The sequence below is a fragment of the Rhinatrema bivittatum genome, chromosome 1, assembly GCF_901001135.1.
Source record: "Rhinatrema bivittatum chromosome 1, aRhiBiv1.1, whole genome shotgun sequence".
Lineage (NCBI taxonomy): Eukaryota > Metazoa > Chordata > Amphibia > Gymnophiona > Rhinatrematidae > Rhinatrema > Rhinatrema bivittatum.
The window spans coordinates 688,671,304-688,684,921 of NC_042615.1; the positions used below are offsets into that span (position 1 = coordinate 688,671,304).

A 13,618-nucleotide genomic window follows, 5' to 3' on the forward strand; every position below is an offset into this window, starting at 1 on the left:
TTCATTTGATTACCAGATCGGTGGGGCCATTCAGGAATATTTATCCCTTAATGATGATGGTTCTGAAAGCAGTGATACGGGGGAAATTGATCTCCAGGCTGGTTCATGTTTAAAATAAATAAATAAATAAAATGAAGGATCATGAACGAAATCTTTTATTAAACCAAATAGGCTGTTTAGAAATACAACATAAATCCACCAGATCCCCTCTCAATTATAATATCCTGACCGATTTTAAGTAATAAATTAGCTAGTTTGGAGGCAGTGTCCATAGCACATCAGCTGGAATTAGCTCAACATTCATTTTTCGAGGGGGGTAATAGAGCTGGGAAACTGTTGGCTAATAAATTGAAAAAAGGAGGGCTCAAACAGCGGTAGGTGAAATTAAAGATCAATTGGGGAATATTTTGACCTATAATTTATTCATGAGTGTTTTTTTGCAATTTTATTCAAATTTATGTAGCTCTGCCACAGATATCCCTCTAGGATATTGATAACTTTTTAGCTAATGTTTCTCTTCCTGTCCTTTCAGATTTACAGCAGCTTCAACTAGATAGAGAAATCACAGAAATTAAAATAGCTTTGGTAATAAAATCTCTTAAACTAGGCAAGTCACCAGGACTTGATGGCTTCACCTCTAGATTCTATCAGGTTTTTGCACAATACTTAATCCCCTCACTGGCCAACTTTATTAATTATTTACGGGCTGGTGGCACTCTTCTCTCCTCGTCCAATTTAGCGGGTATCACAGTGTTGGCTAAACCAGGTCGTGATCCAACTCTGCGGCTCATACCATCCAATATCATTGCTTAATATAGACTTGAAGTTGTTAGCCAAAATCTTAGCCTCAAGACTGAACAGCTTTATAGCCCAGATTATACACCCTGATCAAGTTGGTTTTATCCCAGGACATTTGGCGGCAGAGAACTTCGCCAGATAAGTAGTTGGTGCGTAAAGCAGCGGAATGTCTCTGCTCTAGCTCTTTCGGTGAATGCAAAAAAAGCATTCAGTTTGGTCCATTGGCCTTTCTTTAAAATGCTAGAAAAAATGAAATTTGGCCCATTTTTTTCTCCATTGGCTTAGGCAGCTATACAATCAACCTAAAGCATGCATAAAGATAAATGAGGGTTATTCTTTCTTTTTCGGTGGGAAGAGGGACAAGGCAGGGGTGCCGTCTTTCTCCCTTACTTTCTGTTTTATTTCTAGAGCCCTTTGCAGTATGGACCAGAGCAAATTCTCATATCGGGGGTATTTCTTCAGGGACATTCTCTTCAAAGCTCTCTCTTTTGCAGATGTTCTTTTCATTCTGACAGATCCGATCGAATTTCTTCCTGCTAACGTTCGTGAAATGGAGTGCTTCAGTCTGCTTTCAGGTTTTATGATTAATTGGGAAAAATCTGAAATCTTGACACTCACCATGCCCCTTAATGAAATACACCTTTGAAGGGAATTCCCCTTTAAATGGGCCAGTAACAAGATCAAATATTTGGGGATTTCTATAAGTGCTTCAGAGGATTTAGTTTGCTTAAATTATACCCCTTTGTGGTCAAAAATTTGTAAAGACTTGGAGAAATGGAGCTGCTACCATATTTCTTGGGTGGGCCAGATAGAAGCCATTAAGATGAATATTCTTCCGAAACTTCTTTACTTATTCCAGACATTATCCCAGGACAAGCAGGATGCTAGTCCTCACATATGGGTGACGTCACTGATGGAGCCCTATCGTGGGAAAAACTTCTGTCAAAGTTTCTAGAAACTTTTGACTGGCAGCCTGAGGCTACTGAGCATGCCCAGCATGCCATGATATTCTCTGCCACAGGGGTCTCACTCCAGTCTTCGTTTTTCTGCGCTGCTCTGAGCATCGCGGTGACAGGAGCCCTGTGAGTTTACTCACAAAATTGACTGAAAAAGTCACTTAATTTTCTCATTTTCCCCATTTGGGGTCTCACTTCACATTTGTCACCGGACGGTGACAAAACTAATAGCGTTTTTCGCTTTCTCATTGATTCTTTTTTTCACAGAAATTTTCATCGATGGCTGTCTATAGCGACATGGCTTCGGGCTTCAAAAAATGCCCGGTCTGTAATCGGACCATGTCAATAACAGATCCACATCTTGAATGTGTGATCTGTTTAGGTGAAAAGCATGATATTTCATCATGCCAACAATGCCAGGAGATGACCCCGAAAGGTAGGAAACTCCGGCAGGAAAAGATGACACATCTTTTCCATCTTCAGCTAGTTCCCTCGCTGTCTACTTCGACAAAGTCATCTCCAACAGGAGTCACAAAGAAACTCCTTCTTAAAAAACGGCACCTCGAAGGATCCAGAGGTGCTTCATCGCCAGCCCCGTTGACATCATCGACCAGGTCAGTCTCGGAACCGAGGCCTAAACATAAACACCGGCATCGTCGATCCTCGGCGTCACCGTCGCTTCTCCCCCTGGGAGAACCGACTGCAAAGCGGCATAAACCTAACGATGTTCCACTGACCTCCGCGCCCACGGTGCCATCGTCTACACCATTGATCTTGACGCCCACATCGACATCGCAACCACCGACTACGCAAGACTTAGCCGTCCTCATCAAGCAAATGGTGATGGAAGCCTTGCAGGCACAAGTTCCGGCGACATCGCCAATGCCGGCGGTTGCGCCGATGCCAACGATAATACCGAAGCCGGAAAGCACCCCGATGCCGGTGCCGTCTGACTACATCATCGGTACCATTACCATCCGTATCGATGCCTCTCTCGATGTCAGAAATTCCATCGATGCCAGGCTCTTCGGTACCACCGATAGCTTTGATTACTACTCCCATATCGATGTTTTCCTTTCTCTCTAGATCGACATTGACTGTTCCATCGATTCCACAGCCGATATCAGTTTACACTACGGCACCCACCTTGCCTCCGGCTAAGAAAGCATTGGTATCGAGACAAAAGACATTGACTAAGTTAAAACCTTTGACTAAACGTCCACCAACAGTTTCTGAGGTTCCAAGTTCTGCAGAAGCAGCACTGCATGGTATCCTTACCAAGAGATATCACGAATTGCTAACCTCCTTGCCATCTAACCCTGTAGAAGAGGTTGTAGAGGACATTCCACCTGATGACCCTTTACCAGGACCCTCTGGTGTACCTCCTCTTCATAGGACTACACCTACTCATCAGCAACCTATAGAGTATGATACTTGGTCTGACACTGATTCAGATGTCTCATCAGAGGCATTTGTCTGATCAGTCACCACCTCATGCCAGGAAACAATCACCTCCAGAGCATTTGTCTTTTCCAATTTTTGTACAGGAAATGACAGATTCCATCCCCTTCAAACTACAAGCGGAACAGGACGCCAGACAACAAACTTTGGAAGTACTCCAATTTGTAGACCCCCCCCTAAACACACTGTTGCATTCCCTATCCATGATGTCCTCTTGCAACTACAGCAACGCCTCTGGGAGCATCCCTGCACCGGTTCCTGCGGTGAATAAAAGGGTGGCTACTACTTATCTTGTACAGTCCACACCAGGATATCAAAAAACACAACTTCCCCACCACTCAGTGGTTGTAGAATCGGCGCAGAAGAAGTCCAGAAGAACAAGGACCCATTCATCAATACCTCCAGGTAAAGACAATAGATTCCTGGAGCAACTGGGCTGTAAGGTCTTTCAAGGGGCAATGCTGAACTCTAGAATTTCAGCATACCACCTATATATGACCCAGTACCAGAGGAACCTCTGGAAACAAATAGTTTGTGCCATCCCTGCCTACACAAGACCAGGAAGCTGCACAAGCTATTATCAACAGGGGGTTAGACGCCGGTAAGCATGAGGTCCGAGCCGCCTATGATGGCTATGAGACGGCTTCCAAGAGTTGCTGCATCAGGCATCAGTGCCAGAAGATTGGCCTGGCTCAAAGCCTCTGATCTAAGGCCAGAGGTGCAGGATAAATGACATAATATCCGAAAAGAGAGAAGAAACCCAATGCATACAGAAATGTCACCCCCAAAATACAAATAAAAATGTAAAGGAAAAGGGTGAAGAGGATAAGAAAATTCAATTAAATAAGACACTAAAGCAATCCGAAAAAAGCTGTAACCAGAATGAGAAGCTGGAAAGCTATGAGCAAAAATGCTCGTAGTTTAGTCAATAAAATCCCCGATCTGCAAGCCCTAATGATAGAGGCAGACTTGGACATTGTCGCTGTCACGGAGACATGGTTCATGGAATCTCATGATTGGGAAACGGCAATACCAGGCTATAACTTATTAAGGAAGGACAGAGAGGACAGGAAAGGGGGAGGAGTGGCTCTTTGTCAGAAACAATATCCAAGCATCTGAGCTGCAAGGAAGATGGGGCAAAGAAGCTCTATGGGCTGACCTAAAAAAAGATGATGGGGCTTCCGTTTCTATTGGAGTGATTTACAGGCCTCCAAATCAAATAGAAGAGCTTGACAAAGCTCTAGTTGAAGACATACAAAAGATGGGAAAGAAGGGAGAAGTGGTGATTGTTGGAGATTTTAATATGCCGGATGTAGACTGGAGAATCCCTTCTGCAGAATCTAACAGTAGTAGAGAGATAGTGTATGTCCTTCAAGGGGCTCTGTTCAAACAAATGGTAATGGAACCCACGAGAGAAGGAGCTATACTTGACTTAGTTCTCTCTAATGGAGATAACGTCTCTAATGTCCAGGTAGGTGCCCACCTCAGCACCAGTGATCATCATACAGTATGGTTTCATATCACAAATAGGATACGGAGAAGTAGCACGAAGACTCGAGTTTTGCAGTTCAAAAACACGGACTTTGATGAAATGGGGAAGTACCTGGAGGAAGAACTAGAAGGCTGGGAGAACGAGAGAAATGTGGAACAGTGGACCAAACTAAAAGGAGCAATCACCAAGGCAACTAATATATATGTTAGAAAAGTAAAGAAAAGCAAGAGAAAAATGAGACCTATCTGGTTCTCAAAGGAGGAGGTGGCTGACAAAATAAAAGCTAAAAGAACAGCGTTCAAGAAATATAAAGAATCCCAAAGAGAAGAACACAAGGAAGAATATCTAGTGGAACAGAGGGAGACAAAGAAAGCAATCAAAGCGAAAATTCAAGCGGAAGAAAGGATCGCCAAAGAGGTAAAGCAAGGTGACAAAACATTTTTCAGATACATCAGTGAAAGGAGAAAAGTCCAAAGTGGAATACTGAAATTGAAAGGTGCAAAGGATCAATGGGTGGAGACAGATAAAGAAATGGCAGAATTATTAAACAAATACTTCAGTTCGGTGTTCACTAAAGAAGACCCTGTAGAAGGACCGTCGCTAGTTAACAAGAAAATAGAGGGGAATGGAGTAGATGTAACTCCATTTACAGTAGAGAATGTATGGGAAGAGCTGGGGAAACTGAAAGTAGACCAAGCCATGGGGCCTGATGAGGTTCATCCCAGGATACTGAGGGAGCTCAGAGATGTGCTGGCGGGTCCGCTGTGTGACCTGTTCAATAGATCCCTAGAAACAGGAGTGGTGCCGAGTGATTGGAGAAGAGCGGTGGTGATCCCACTTCACAAGAGTGGAAACAGAGGAGGCTGAAAACTACAGACCGGTTAGCCTCAACTCAGTGGTGGGAAAAGTAATGGAGTCACTGTTAAAAGAAGGAATAGTGAACTATCTACAGTCGGAAGAATTGCTGGACCAGAGGCAGCATGGATTCACCAAGGGAAGATCCTGTCAGACAAATCTGATTGACTTTTTTGACTGGGTAACCAAGGAAATGGATCAAGGAATATCACTCTATGTCATCTACTTGGACTTCAGCAAGGCTTTTGATACGGTCCCACACAGGAGACTGGTGAATAAAATAAGAAGCTTAGGAGTGAGTGCCAAGGTGGTGGACTGGATTGCAAACTGGTTGACGGACAGAAGACAATGTGTGATGGTAAACGGAACTTACTCTGAAGAGAGAGCGGTGTTGAGCGGAGTGCCGCAGGGATCGGTGTTGGGACCGGTCCTGTTCAATATCTTTGTAAGCGACATTGCGGAAGGGATAGAAGGTAAGGTTTGTCTTTTTGTGGATGACACTAAAATCTGCAATAGAGTGGATACGCCGGAAGGAGTGGAGAGAATGAGACGGGATCTAAGGAAGCTAGAACAGTGGTCAAAGACATGGCAGCTGAGATTCAATGCCAAGAAGTGCAGAGTCATGCATATGGGGTATGGAAATCCGAATGAGCTGTATTCGATGGGGGGAAGAAGGGCTGACGTGCACGGAGCAGGAGAGAGACCTTGGGGTGGTGGTGTCTAATGATCTGAAGTCGGTGAAACAATGTGACAAGGCGATAGCTAAAGCCAGAAGAATGCTGGGCTGCATAGAGAGAGGAATATCAAGTAAGAAAAGGGAAGTGATTATCCCCTTGTACAAGTCCTTAGTGAGGCCTCAACTGGAGTACTGTGTTCAGTTCTGGAGACCGTATCTCCGAAGGGACAGAGACAGGATGGAGGCGGTCCAAAGAAGGGCGACCAAAAAGGTGGAGGGTCTTCATTGAATGACTTATGAGGAGAGATTGAAGAATCTAAATATGTACACCCTGGAGGAAAGGAGGAGCAGAGGTGATATGATACAGACTTTCAGATACTTAAAAGGTTTCAACGATCCAAAGACAACGACAAACCTTTTCCGTCGGAAAAAAAATCAGCAGAACCCGGGGTCACGAGTTGAAGCTCCAGGGAGGAAGACTCAGAACTAATGTCAGGAAGTATTTCTTCACGGAGAGGGTGGTGGATGCCTGGAATGCCCTTCCGGAGGAAGTGGTGAAGACCAGAACTGTGAAGGACTTCAAAGGGGCATGGGATAAACACTGTGGATCCATAAAGTCTAGAGGACATGAATGAAGAACGGGTGGCTCACGGGAATGACAGCTACTACCTGGAGATAATACCCTTATTCAATAAACATACACATGATTAATGCAACTCCAACATTGCTCCAAGCTTCAACGGCAAGAGGAAATGTGGAAAAAGATTTGCATTCACAAAAAGCGGGGAGTAGCTTGCTTGATACGGCGGTTACTACCCCAAACCAAATAAGCTTGATACTTCTCTTTCAATGCATAACCAGCATAGCTCTCTGCTTCAACGGCAGGGGAGGAAGTCTGATACTACGGGCATATCCAGCATAGCTCTCTGCTTCTACAGCTGGGGAGGAAGTCTGATACTACGGGCATATCCAGCATAGCTCTCTGCTTCTACGGCTGGGGAGGAAGTCTGATACTACGGGCATATCCAGCATAGCTCTCTGCTTCTACGGCTGGGGAGGAAGTCTGATACTTTGTGCAAATCCACCATAGATCTCTGCTTCAACGGCAGGGGGAATGAAGAAAAGTGGATCTATATACAGACAACAACCAACAGGGACTGAGTCATATAATCTGGGTAGACAAATGGGCATGGGTGTAGCTTGCTTATTGCAGCGGTTACTAACCCTAACTAATTTAAGCTATATATTACACTTAGATGCAGCTCCAACACTGCTCCTTGCATTAATGGTGGGGGTGGAAGGGAAATAGAATCAAAGGGTTACTAAGAGCCAAGAGTAACATAAGTATGAGAAAAAAAAAAAGTGCGAAGCTTGCTGGGCAGACTGGATGGGCCGTTTGGTCGTCTTCTGCCGTCATTTCTATGTTTCTATAAACTGGTCCATCTTCCTTGCCTTGGAGATAATTTATTTGGCTCCAAGGTACAAGATGCAGTTTCATAGTTACGTGAAAACACGGAAACTTTAGAACATAAGAAATTGCCATGCTGGGTCAGACCAAGGGTCCATCAAGCCCAGCATCCTGTTTCCAACAGAGGCCAAACCCTTCCACATGACTCTTCCACATATACTGGCTGCAAGCCCCCACGACGAGATACCAGGCGGCCTTTCTACAGACAACTGAGATATTATCCTCCTGCATCCAGACCAAGGCCTCCCAGGTCCCAGCAAAGACCGCAACGGAGAACAACTAGGCCCCAACCAGCTCCGCAAACCGGACCTGCTACTGGATTTTGAAATGACATCCAGAGAACGAAGCCTTTACTCAAATCCTCAGCCAGCATTACCAGTGGGAGGAAGACTGTCCAACTTTTACGACAATTGGACATCAATAACATCAGACCAATGGGTCCTCTCAATAATAGACCAAGGATATCACCTCAATTTTATATCAATTCCCCAAGATTTTCCACAGTCACTCTCATCTCAGCGAAAATCACACACTTCAACTACGACTAGAATTATCCACCCTTCTGAGAGCCAGGGCTATAAAGCTGGTACCCAAGTCTCAGAAAGGAAGAGGATTCTATTCACGTTATTTCCTCATTCCAAAGAAAACCGGAGGCCTACGCCCCATCCTAGACCTCAGAAATCTCAACAAATTTCTAAAAAGAGAAAAGTTCAGGATGGTTTCTCTGGGCACCATGCTTCCACTTCTTCAAACAGGAGACTGGCTTTGTTCTCTGGACCTTCAAGACGCTTATGCTCACATACCAATATTCCCTCATCGCAAGTGTCTACGCTTCATAGTAGGTCATCAACATTTCCAGTACAGAGTACTGCCATTCGGACTTGCCTCTGCTCCCAGAGTATTCACAAAATGTCTGGCAGTAATAGCACATTTACGCAAACAGTGTCCATGTTTTCCCATATCTAGATGACTGGCTTATCACAAGTCACTCTCAAGAGGGAGCTCTCACCTCTCTGTCAAACAATTTCCCTGCTTTACTCCATGGGTTTTCTCATCAATTATCAAAAATCCCACCTTATTCCATCTCACCTACTTCAATTCATAGGTGCAGACTTGAACACTATCCTATCAAGAGCCTTTCTACCCGAGGATCGAGCAGAAACATTATCCCTGTTGGCAAACTCTATTCGCTCAAGGAAACAAGCAACAGCTCATCAGTTTCTAACTTTATTAGGCCACATGGCCTCCAGAGTTCGTGTCACTCTTATGGCAAGGCTCACCATGAGAGTAACCCAATGGACATTAAGATCACAATGGATCCAAGCCATTCAACCACTACATTCTTCAATTCAAATAACCACCAGCTACTTTCATCTCTACTTTGGGGGGTAAACAAGGACAATTTGCGCAAGGGCCTACCCTTTCAACAACCAGTCCCACAGATAACGTTAACTACAGATGCATCCACCTTGGGTTGGGGAGCTCACAGAGACACTCTCCAAACTCAAGGGACTTGGACAAAACTCAAAGCAACATTTCAAATCAATTTTCTGGAGCTTCGAGCTATACGTTATGCGCTACATGCGTTCAAGGACTGCCTTTCACACAAGACTGTTCTCATCCAAACGGACAACACAGTAGCCATGTGGTACATCAACAAACAAGGAGGTATGGGCTCGTATCTCCTTTGTCAAGAAGCTGCACAGATTTGGGGCTGGGCCCTGAACCACTCATTGTTCCTCCGGGCCACTTATCTGGCAGGCATACACAATGTAGTGGCCGATCGACTCAGTCGTCAATTCCAACCACTGGATCCCTCAGTAGCGACCAGGATATTCCAACGTTGGGGACAACAGACAATAGACCTCTTTGCGTCACATCTGAACCACAAAGTGGACAAATTTTCTTCTTTACACAAGCAGAAGAACCAGCCAGCCAAGGACGCCTTTGCTCGCCCTTGGAACTCAGGCCTACTATACGCGTATCCTCCAATACCGCTCATAACCAAAACTCTAGTGAAGCTACACCAGGACAAGGGGACCATGATACTCATAGCCCCATATTGGCCTCGACAAGTATGGTTTCCCACACTTCTAGACCTCTGTCAGGGATCCCATTCGCCTGGGAGTAGCTCCCACTCTCCTAACTCAGGATCAGGGTCGGTTGCGCCATCCCAACCTTCAATCCCTATCCCTGACAGCATGGATGTTGAAAGCTTGATTTTACAGCCACTCAATCTTTCAATCAATGTATCTCAAGTGCTTATAGCTTCACGAAAACCTTCAACACGAAAGAATTATTCTTTGAAATGGAAAAGGTTTACTTTGTGGTACAGGCAAAAGAGTATTGATCCTTTCACTTGCCCCACTACTTCTCTACTAGACTACTTATACCATCTTTCAGAATCTGGTCTCCAGACTTCATCTGTAAGAGTACACTTAAGTGCAATCTCAGCTTACCATAACAAGATGGGAGATGCACCTATATCCACACAACCTCTTGTCAGCAGGTTTGAGAGGTTTAACTCAAATTAGACCACCAATTCGGCCTCCAGTCACAGAATGGGACCTAAATCTGGTTTTAACAAGAGTAATGCATTCTCCTTTCGAACCCATAGATTCCTGTGATCTAAAATTTCTCACATGGAAAACTATCTTCCTCATAGCCATTACATCAGCTAGACGGGTTAGTGAGTTACAAGCACTTGTCATGTACTCACCCTACACGAAATTCCTAAATGACAGAGTGGCTCTCCGTACACATCCAAAATTCCTCCCCAAAGTAGTTACGGAATTCCACTTGAACCAATCCATAGTTTTACCCACATTCTTCACAAGGCCTCATTCTCACCAAGGAGAACGGGCCTTACATACCTTGGACTGTAAGCGTGCACTATCCTTTTACTTAAACCGCACTGCAGTCCATAGGAAATCAAATCAACTTTTTGTTTCTTATGATCCAAACAAACTGGGTAAAGCAGTGGGTAAACATACTCTATCCAACTGGTTAGCAGATTGCATACAGTTTTGCTATGAAAAAGCAGGCCTTCCTCTCCAAGGGCAAGTAAAGGCACATTCAGTAAGAGCAGTGTCAACCACAGTAGCACACTATCGTTCAGTGCCAATTCTTGACATATGTAAAGCCGCAACATGGAGTTCTCTTCACACCTTTGCAGCTCATTACTGTTTGGACAAACAAGGACGACAAGATTCAGCCTATGGACAATCTGTCTTAAAGAACTTGTTTCCAGTTTAAACCCAACTCCTTCTACAACCAACCTGCTGTGATCTTCGGCTGCTTCATTTCAAACAACAATACTTCACTGTTGCCTCAATCCGAAATGACTCAGCCTCTAGCTTGCTAATCACCCATATGTGAGGACTAGCATCCTGCTTGTCCTGGGATAAAGCAAAATTGCTTACCTTATAATAGGTGTTATCCCAGGACAGCAGGATGTAGTCCTCACGAAACCTACCCGCCACCCCGTGGAGTTGGGTCTCAGATTTTTTTCTTAATTTATTTTTGCTAAAGCTTATTGCTACATACGAGACTGGAGTGAGACCCCTGTGGCAGAGAATATCATGGCATGCTGGGCATGCTCAGTAGCCTCAGGCTGCCAGTCAAAAGTTTCTAGAAACTTTGACAGAAGTTTTTCCCGCGATAGGGCTCCATCAGTGACATCACCCATATGTGAGGACTACATCCTGCTGTCCTGGGATAACACCTATTACAAGGTAAGCAATTTTGCTTTACCTGTGCTAGTGCCAGCATATTTACCGAAAGCATGGCAATGAAGGTTGCTGAATTTTATTTGGTTAGGTAAACCTTCCAGGGTGGCAAAGAGTCTTATTTCAGCCTAAAGCAAGAGGTGGTCTTAGTGTCCCTAACTTAGAATGGTATCGTGCAGCAGCACACATCAGGGCTATGGTGGACAGGCATCGCAGTCTTATCTACGAAACTGTGGACTATCTTAGAAAAAGAAATTTTGGGCTCCCTACCCATTACCTTATAAATCTGGCAACCCAAAAATGTATGGCCCTTTCCTATTAACTTACCTCCATCCATTTTTACCTCTTTAAAAGTCTGGCATATGTGGCGGCAGTACTTAGTGGGACCAAGGGATTACCACTATAGTACCTCTTTATACCATAATCTGTTCTCACCAGGCTTTATGAATTTTTGCCTTCCATGAATGGCATACGAGAGGAATTACATGTTGGGAACGTGTGGGGGTTTCTGGCCTTTTTAGTTTCCCCTCTTTACAATCCCAGTATGATCTCACAGATAAAGCTATTTTTCCCTTATCTGCAACTTCCGCATTTTGTTTGCAATTCTCAAATAGGGGAACATTTACAATAGGGTGTCTAATATTTTGAATCAGTTGGTTGATAAGATGAAAGGAACACTATCTAAGTTATATGCTATTTTGAATAGTGTATCATCCATAAAAGCCTCCAATCTTAAGGCTTGGGAAGTCAGACTTGCAGGTGGTACTGTCCTCAGAGGAATGGGAGGGGATTTTTAGATACATAGATAAAGGCTTAATATCGGCAGCTCTCATGGAAAATGGATATAAATTATATTACTGCTGGTACATGACACCACATAAACTTCATAGAATGACTCCTATGCACGCCACCTTGTGTTGGAGGGGTTGTTTGGATATTGGTTCATTCTTACATATGAGAGCATCTTTCACTATGCTATCAATGTTCTCCCTCAACATGCCCTTCTCAATACCCCACTTTCACAAGTTTCCACACACGAGGGATTTTTCGCTCGATATGTTTTCAAAGCAACTAGATGTGAGGTGGCGATCTCCACAGGCTCCAAGTCTTAGAGATGTTCAAAATAGAGTAGCGAGAATATATATATCCTTACTAAAATTTCAGCCCATAGAAATAAGAACCTGTATCTGTTAAGGTATGGTCCCTATATAAAGGAAGGAAGATTGTGGGTACAACTAGCTAGTAATCAGTAATTTCATGCGGGGTCCTCATGTAGTAGCATGACCCTTTGGGTCCAATGCATTACTAATCTTCTTACCAATGGCAAGTAATTGTTGTAGTGGGTGGTCAGGTGAGGGAGGGGGATGATATTGAACTGTTCTGTGTTAAATGGTTGACATTTGCATAGTGTATAATGTACCTTTAGTACTGTTACTATTATTGTTTGGGGTACCTTTGCTTGCTGGCGATGGGCTTAGCTTTTGTCATGAAGAAAATCTATTTTTTGATGTCAATGCACAATAGCTTGTTTGGTACTATGATTTACTTAATTGTACTTTATCTTGATAAAACCCAGTAAAATTTCAATTGTAAAAAAAAATATATATATATATATATATATATATATATATATATATATATATATATATATATATATATATATATATATATATATATATATATATATGTTATATATATATATATGTTGCCTCCTCCAATCTAACCCCATTCTGGGAATGCCTTCATGAACATGCCTACCCTGTTTGCAAACAATCATCAAATAGCCCTTTTACCCATGGCAGTAGCCATTTGCTGAAGTACATTGCTTTAGAAAATTGCCTTCCCTATTTGTGCACATGTGCATGGCCACTTTCTTACGGTGGTCCTGGCCTTGCTTGTCTGTTTTATGACTGGGAGTCTCTTTATGAAAGAGCAAGGGTTTCCTAGACTTGTATCATTTTATTTCTGACAATTGCATGATTGTATTTCTTTGTTCTCCATAGACCTAGGGCCTAGTAAGCAGAATCCGGGATAAGACCATTTCCCTGATATTGGTTAGTTTAAAAACTCTTGCTTGAGATTTTAAAGGTTCTGGAAAAATGGGGGAAGGACTGAAACTGGACAGGCCCAGGTAAGGAGATTAGAGAAGCTTTAAGCTAAAAGACAAAAACTAATTCAAACTCT

At 43.5% G+C, this 13,618-nt stretch overlaps 1 protein-coding gene across 2 annotated transcripts in view; it reads left to right on the forward strand.

The window, feature by feature from the left end:
* Window positions 1-13,618, forward strand: part of HEXB (hexosaminidase subunit beta) — a 150,747-nt gene that overhangs the window by 89,745 nt on the left and 47,384 nt on the right. The window lies entirely within an intron of this gene.